Here is an 8,570-nt window from a genome sequence, read left to right as displayed (position 1 = left end):
GCCTGTAGTCCCAGCTACTCGGGAGGCTGAGGCAGTAGGATCGCTTAAGCCCAGGAGTCTGAGGTTGCTGTGAGCTAGACTGACGCCACGGCACTCACTCTAGCCTGGGCAACAGAATGAGACTCTGTCTCAAAAAAAAAAAAAAAAAAAGTGTGAGTTGGTACAAGCACTTTGGAAATCACGTTAGCCTTATCCAGTGTGGTTAAAGTTCATGCACCATATGATCCCACCATCGTTCTCCTGATCGTATACTCTGGGGACGTTCTTGCCTGTGTGCCTCAGTTGGCCATCAGAGCATTCCCCTGTCTCCCGGGAATGGGCCTGCCTCAGTGTCCCTGCTGTGACCTGTCATTGTCTGGGAGTGGTCCATGGGAAGCAGGGCTCAGCACCAACGCTGCTGGGGACTTCAGAACACAGGAGACACGTACACTAATGTTTCTGGAAAAAACTGAAATCAACCACATATACATCAATAGGGAATAATCATAAACTGTAAAACTTTAGCAGAAAAATGAATGGATGACATCCGCCCACATCCGGGATAACCATCCTACATGCAGTCGGCACCACAGAGGAATACAGCAAGTATGACTTCAGTGCAGAGGAAGCTGAAAAACAGGTGAGACTAATATTTGGTTTGGGGATCTAGACAGTTAGTGCAAAAATCTTCAGAGAAATGAAGACTCGGAGGCTCCTTCTGGGGTCGGTATTAGGCAGCAGCCCATGGCGGCTTCACAGGTTTTGTTTCTTTGCCAGTGGCGGGTGCCAGGCAATTACTTCATCATGACTCCTCACCCTGGCAATTTTCAAACTGCAGCTTGGGAACCATTCCTGATTAATTTCTTTTTAATGAAAGAGAAAACAAAGTTCCAAAGTTCATTGCAAGGATCCTTGGAAAGAACCACTCAGGTTGGAACAAAGCAAAAGCCACGTGACAAATCCATGTGACAGAGAGGACCAGGATGCCGTGAAAATAGCCCTGGCTAGAAATAGGTCGTTTGATCTTTCGCTCGTGGGCACCTCTGTGAATTCTCTGGGATCCGATGTTCAATCTGCCGTGCAAGGCAATTCCATCTGCAAAGGACTCACCGTGCTTCTCAGACTTTACCACACACATTCTGCATTACACTTTTCACAGAATTAGAAAAGCACATTGCTGATCAAAGTAATTTAAGCTGGAAAACATGACAAATGAATAATGAGGGATGGAATAGCAAATATGAGTGGAAAACACAATAGAGCTGCCCTGGAAACGCTTTAGTAACAGTAACAGTAAAAGCACATGGTAACAGAGCCTCTTAGAATCACCGTGGTGTCCAAATCACTTCCACCACGTCTCACTAACACACACAGTGAAAGATGTTGAATTTTCTCTAGGATGCCCAGGGAATAGCTAGTTTTTGGAAAACCTTCTTCCTAGGTTGGTGTTAGCCACTTTTGCTTGCCACACCAAACCAAAACTGTTGTCAGAATTCTAAGCTAGGCATGTAGGCTGAGGTAGGAGATTCACATTTTCTAACCGAAAAGCAGTCTGATTAAGCGAACTTTTCTGAAGATGATGCCTGAGTAAGAAAATTGGAATTTTTGGGCATTCTTAAAAAACAATTTGAAATGTCTTAGGACAAACAGAGTTGTTATTTTAAAGGCATTATTATATGGCACTGAAGTCTTGGAACTATTTGATCTAGGTGCCATATGTCCTCAATTTTGTTGCAACGTATTGAAGAGAACATTGTTATTAAAGACATTTGCAAGAAAAACAGAGACATTGTTGTATCTCCTTTCTTTGCCTGGAACATTTCTTCCAGCATCCAAGGCTCTGGGATATCTCAACTTTTAATCATTACTTTAAAAAGAGAAGTGTAGGCCGGGCGCGGTGGCTCACGCCTGTAATCCTAGCACTCTGGGAGGCCGAGGTGGGCGGATCGTTTGAGCTCAGGAGTTCGAGACCAGCCTGAGCAAGAGCGAGACCCCACCTCTACTAAAAATAGAAAGAAATTATATGGACAGCTAAAAAAAAATATATATATAGAAAAAATTAGCCGGGCATGGTGGCGCATGCCTGTAGTCCCAGCTACTCGGGAGGCTGAGACAGGAGGATCGCTTGAGCTCAGGAGTTTGAGGTTGCTGTGAGCTAGGCTGACGCCACGGCACTCACTCTAGCCTGGGCAACAGAGTGAGACTCTGTCTCAAAAAAAATAAAAAATAAAAAAAAAAAATAAAAAGAGAAGTGTAAAGAATTAAGGGAAATAACCATATAAAAGAAGGATTTGATTTACAAAATCCTGAAACAATCACGTTAATGTTGCTTTTGACATGCATGCAAAGTCACTGATACCCCTCCCTCCCAGAGGTGCAGCTCAATTCCCTCCCTGTGAGTGTGGCCTGGACTTAATGGTTCACTTCTCACTGACAGAGCAACGCTGATGTAATACTTTGTGACTCTGGTGTAGGACAAAACTCACTGTGGCTTCCACCTTGGTCCTCCCTCTCTGGGGTCACGAGCTCTGGGGAGGCCAGCTGCTGTGTCGTACGTAGCCCTGTGTAAAGGTCCATGTGCAGGAACTGAGGCCTCTGGGACCAGCCAACAAGCAGCTGAGGCCCCTTCCGGCAGCAACGTGAGTGAGCCACGTTTCATGGAACCCCCAGCCCCAGTCCAGCCCTCAGTGACACTGCCCTGGCTGACAGCGGGACTGCAGCCCTGTGAGAGGCCCCGAGCCAGGAGCGCTCAGGGAAACCTCTCCTGGATTCCTGACCATCAGAAACTGTGGGAAATGACAAATGCTTGTTGTTTTGAGCTGCTAAGTTTTAGGTAGTTTGATACATAGCAGTAGGTAACTAAGGTAGCTTTCAAACAGAGAATGAATTATCATCGTACTTTCTTAAACATGTCATTTGGTTTTGAGATTTAGGAAAAATTTCCATGGCTAAAGAAAATATATTTTGTTATGATTCACAACAATCCATTTACTTGAACTTCAGTTTCCCACTATGACCCGACTGAACACAAAAGGAAGATCTGGGCCACGTTAGGCTGATTCTGTGATGTCCCCCAATAACCACCCCCTGCTTATTCACCTTCCCCCAGGTATTCAATCACCACTAGTGTAGGTGCTGCTGTGAAGGGATTTGCAGATATAACTAAGGTCCCAAATCAGTTGACTTTAGAACAGAGGATTATCCTGGATCAGACCGTCCTAAACCAGGTGAGCCCTTAAAAGGACAGGGTTCTTCCTGAGCATGAGAGTCACAGTGTGAGAGGGACTCAGTGTGGGGGATTTCTTCCCATGTGGGCTTTGAAAGTGGAGAGGCCGGGTGGCAGAGACTGTTGGGGGCACCAGGAATTGGGAGCAGCCCTCCCCGCCCTCCACCCTGACAGCCGGCAGGGAATCAGGGTCCTCAGTCCGACAACTGCCAGAAACTGAATTCTGCCCACCGGCTCCCTGTAAGCTTCGGGGAGGACCCCACCCTCAAGATGAGGACACAGCTTTGTGAAACCCTGAACAGAAAATCTGTCCACACCATGTCGGGATTTCTAAGGAACAGTAAACAAATAAATGGCTGCTGTCTAAAGCCACTAAGTTTGTGGTAGTATGTTATGCAGTAACAGGAATTTTATACATAGTCTCCACAGATAAGCGCATAACATTTCTTCCACTGAAATCACTTTATGAACTGAAATGTAACTAGTTTAATTAAAGAAAATCTGTCTTAACTTTCTTAGTACTTTTCATTTTATGATTTTTATATGATGCAATTAAAATTTAACGCAATCATTCCATTCATTCTTTCAACAATAATTAATTTAGTGCCTACTATGTACCCGGTACACCTTCACATAGTGGGGTTACAACTTTGACCCAAACAGCCCAAAGCGCCTGTGCCCATGTGCCTTACATTCCAGAGGCTTCGCAAGAGTGAGACAGAGCCATCGGAGCGTCTGCAGTGAAGAAGTAACAGGCCCTGCCTCACGTTAGCAGGACTGTGACCACTGTGGGGAGGACACTGTGGGCAGCAGGGGAGGGGACAGTGCTAGGGCCACAGGTCAGGAGTGAGAAGTGGTGGGACTAAGGGGAGAAGTCACCTGTGGGATGAGAGGGACAGAGGGAAGGGCTGGAGAAGCAGGAGCTGAGGAACAGGAGCAGAGGGAGAGAGTTCTAAAGCAGCGGAATTCTCAGATTTAAACACAGTGTTTTATAGATTTTAACACGCATATCTACAGAGCCTAGCTGGGCGTTCTTTGTATGTCGGACTGCCTGAACACTAGTTTCCTCCTCATGATAATCAGGTTAAAAAATACCAGCGTCCCAAGAAAATATGCACAAGGCTCAGATGTGAATAATTCATACAAACAGGCCAGGCGTGAGCACTGGTGAGGGGCACTGGGACTGCATGGAAGGAACACGTGCACCTTTGAGGTGACTAAAGTCGGCACAGGCTCCCGCTTGCGATATACAGGAACAAGCTGTGCTTCTTTGTGTTGAGGAGATGTCCTGGACTCACACAGAAACTCAGGGCTATGGAATGAGGATAATATTAAAAACACAACAACCCACAGTCAGAGATACACAGACTGGGAAAATAAAACGTAGGAGCTTTGCTGTCCCATTGCAATGCGTTTAGACACATTTCTAAATCAAGGGCCCCAAATCACTCTATGCAGATTAGGTTCCTGATCTTTCAGGGGTTACCAAGCTTGTGCTACCTGCTATTTTAATAAGCAGAAAGGAAACGGGTCTCTAGGAGAGTCTCTCTGCGGTGCATTTAGACATAACTTCTCCAGGTCTGAAGAGAAAACCCCTGTGTCTACATCCCCAGTCCCAGGGCGAGCTCACTCTGGCATCAAGTTTCCTGGGGTGAGTTTTCTTCTAGAAGAGTCCAGGCGGAGAGGAAAGGAGTAGGAGGCAGGGAGTCCAGTTCAGGGAGAGGGATTCCGGGCGGGAAGTGAAGGGGCAGGGGCTGGGCCAGCCTGGGCGTCTCTCCTGGTTTCCTCTGACAGCTCCTGGGCCGGGACTCAGGGAGACAGTGTGACAAACGTCGCTCAGTACAGAAGGAGAGGGGTCGGGGCAATGTCGCAGGGCCCCGGGCGTGGCTCTCAGGGTCCCTGTCCCGAGGGCGGTGTCCGGGGCGGGGAGCTCAGCGCTGGGGATTCCCCATCTGCCCGGAGTTTCACTTCTCCCTCTCCCAACCCGAGTCAGGTCCTTCTTCCTGGATACTGCTGACGCGACAACAGTTCTCACTCCCATTGGGTGTCGGTTTCCAGAGAAGCCAATCAGCGTCGCCGCGGTTCAGGTTATAAAGTCCCCACGGACTGCGTGGTACTCATCGTCTCCCCAGACCCCAAGGATGGGGGTTACGGCGCCCCAAACTCTCCTGCTGCTGCTCTCGGGGGCCCTGGCCCTGACCGGGACCTGGGCGGGTGAATGCGGGGTCGCGGGGGAAGCGGCGTCTGCGGGGCGGAGCGAGGGGACCGCCCGGCGGGGGCGCAGGACCCGGGCGCCGCGCGGGAGGAGGGTCGGCCGGGTCTCAGCCCCTCCCCGCCCCCAGGTCCCCACTTCATGAGGTATTTCTACACCGCCGTGTCCCGGCCCGGCCGCGGGGAGCCCCGGTACATCGAAGTCGGCTACGTGGACGACACGCAGTTCGTGCGGTTCGACAGCGACGCCGCGAGTCCGAGGATGGAGCCGCGGACGCCGTGGGTGGCGCAGGAGGGGCCGGAGTATTGGGACGAGGAGACAGGCAGAGCCAAGGGCGTCGCGCAGGCTTTCCGAGTGTGCCTGCGGACCCTGCTCGGCTACTACAACCAGAGCGAGGCCGGTGAGTGACCCCGGGCTCGGGTCGCAGGTCACGACCCTCCCTCCCCCACAGAGCAGCCCGCGTCGCCCCGAGTCTCCGGGTCCGAAAGTCACCCCGAGGCTGCGGGACCCTCCTAGACCTTCGACCCCGGGGACTTTGACCCGGTTTCATTTTCGGTTTAGGCCAAAATCCCCGCGGGTGGCGAGGGGCGGGGCTGAGTGGGCGTGGCTTACCGCGGGGGCGGGGCCAGGGTCTCACACCTTGCAGTTGATGTCTGCCTGCGACGTGGGGCCGGACGGTCGCCTCCTCCGAGGGTACTGGCAGTTCGCCTACGACGGCGCAGACTACATCGCCCTGAACGAGGACCTGCGCTCCTGGACCGCGGCGGACACGGCGGCTGAGATCACCAAGCGCAAGTGGGAGCAGACCGGTGTGGCGGAGCAGGACAGGGCCTACCTGGAGGGCACGTGCGTGGACTGGCTCCGCAGATACCTGGAGCACGGGAAGGACACGCTGCAGCGCGCGGGTACTCAGGGCTGCGGGGCGCCCCCCACATCTCCTGTAGATGTCCCCGCTCTGCTCCCACAAGGAGGGGAGGAAAATGGGACCGACGCTAGAACGTCGCCCTCCCTCTGGTCCAGCACAGGAAGACGCCTCCTGGGTGTCCAGATCCTGTACCAGGGAGTGACTCTGAGGACCCGCCCTTCCCTCTGGGACAATTAAGGGATGAGTCCCCAGGGAATGGAGGGGAAGACAGTCCCTGGAATATGATCAGCGGTCCCCTCTGACCCTGCAGCAGCCGGGGGCACCGTGACTTTTCCTCTCAGGCCTCGTTCTCTGCCTCACACTGTGCTTGGGGGTCTGATTCCCGCCCTTCTGAGTCGACGGCCTCCACTCAGGCCAGGACTGGACGTCCCCGTTCTCCCCCTCAGAGACTAGAACTTTCCAAGGAATAGGAGATTATCTCAGTCCCCTGGGTCCAGGCTGGTGTCTGGATTTCGCGCTCCGTCCCCCACCCCGTTTGTCCTGTCCATTGTCAGGATGTCACATGAGCCCTGCTGGAGTGTCCCATGAGGGATGCAAAGTGCCTGAATTTTCTGACTCTTCCCCTCAGATCCCCCGAAGACACACGTGACCCACCACCTCATCTCTGACCGTGAGGCCACCCTGAGGTGCTGGGCCCTGGGCTTCTACCCTGCGGAGATCACACTGTCCTGGCAGCGGGATGGGGAGGACCAGACCCAGGACACGGAGCTTGTGGAGACCAGGCCTGCAGGGGATGGAACCTTCCAGAAGTGGGCGGCTGTGGTGGTGCCGTCTGGAGAGGAGCAGAGATACACGTGCCTTGTGCAGCACGAGGGGCTGCCGGAGCCCCTCACCCTGAGATGGGGTAAGGAGGGGGTGGGGGTCACGTCTCTCCTCAGGGAAAGCAGGGGCCCTTCTGGAGCCCTTCAGCAGGGCCAGGGCTGAGCCTGGGGTCAGGCCCTCACCTTCCCGCCCTTTCCCAGAGCCGCCTTCCCAGCCCAGCGTCCCCATGGTGGGCATCGTTGCCGGCCTGGTTCTCCTTGGAGCTGCGCTCGCTGGAGCTGTGGTCGCTGCTGTGAAGTGGAGGAAGAAGAGCTCAGGTGGGGAAGGGGTGGGGGGGCGGGGTTTTCTTGTCCCACTGGGGGTTTCACGCCCAGGTAGAAGTGTGCCCTGTGTCACTCTAGGGAAGTTACATCCACACATACCTGCTCACCCAGCCTGGGCCCCATGTGCCAACACTGACCCTTTTGTAAAACATGTGTGAAAGTCAAGGGCAGAGTTTTCACACAGATGACTGTGGTGATGGGGACCTGATCCCCAGCAGTCACAGGTCAGAGGGGAGGACCTTGCTCAGGACAGACCTCCAGGAGGGTAGTTGGTCCACTGTGTCCTTGGGTTTCCTGATCCTGCCCTGGGTCTTCAGTCACAGTTGTGGAAACTTCTCTGGTTTCCAATACTAGGGTGTTCTTGTAGGTCCCCATGGCCCTGCCTCTTCCCTGGCTTCTCACAGGACATTTTCTCCCCATAGGTGGAAAAGGAGGGAGCTACGCTCAGGCTGCCTGTAAGTATGGGGGACTTACCCCGAGACCTTTGGGAAAGAGTAGACAGGAGCCTTGGGGGAGCTCCCCCTCCCCCATAATCCTTCTGTAGCCACATCTCCTGTGGGCTCTGACCAGGTCCCGTTTTGTTCTACCCCAGCCAGCGACAGTGCCCAGGGTTCAGATGTGTCTCTCACGCCTTGTAAACGTGAGAGCCTGGGGGCCTGATATGGGAGAGGGTGGGGCAGTGGGGACACAGCCGGGCTGTGGGGATTCTGTGATTGGGACATTTTGACTATGGTGTGCTGTTCCTAGTGTCACCACTGAATTTCCTGCTTGTATTTTCCTGCATCGTGAAACAGCTGCCTGTGTGGGACTGAGCGATGCAGGACGTGTTCCCGCCTCCCCTGTGTGGCTTCAGGAGCCTCTGACTTCTCTGTCTGCAAAGGCCTCTGAATGACTCTGTGTCCCTGTTCGTGTAATGTGAGGAGGTGGGGAGTCCAGCCCACCCCCCTGACCACTGTGGCCCCCTCTGCCACACTGACCTGTGTCCCTTCCCAATCATCTTTCCGGTTACAGAGAGATGGGGCTGGGACGTTTCCATCCCTGTCTCTACCTCACAGTGCACTGAGTTACTTCCCTACTGAAAATAAGGATTTGAATATAAATTTGTTCTCTCAAATTTTTGCCATGAGAGGTTGATGGGTTAAT

At 53.1% G+C, this 8,570-nt stretch overlaps 1 pseudogene; it reads left to right on the top strand.

The window, feature by feature from the left end:
- Nucleotides 1–5,313: 5,313 nt before the first annotated feature.
- On the top strand, nucleotides 5,314–7,883 carry LOC138395099 (class I histocompatibility antigen, Gogo-C*0203 alpha chain-like; annotated as a pseudogene).
- Nucleotides 7,884–8,570: the final 687 nt, after the last annotated feature.

This window comes from Eulemur rufifrons, chromosome 15 (assembly GCF_041146395.1).
Source record: "Eulemur rufifrons isolate Redbay chromosome 15, OSU_ERuf_1, whole genome shotgun sequence".
In the NCBI taxonomy this organism is placed as follows: domain Eukaryota; kingdom Metazoa; phylum Chordata; class Mammalia; order Primates; family Lemuridae; genus Eulemur; species Eulemur rufifrons.
The sequence above is the reverse complement of the archived record's forward strand: the minus strand, read 5'-3'. Positions and strand labels throughout refer to the sequence as shown.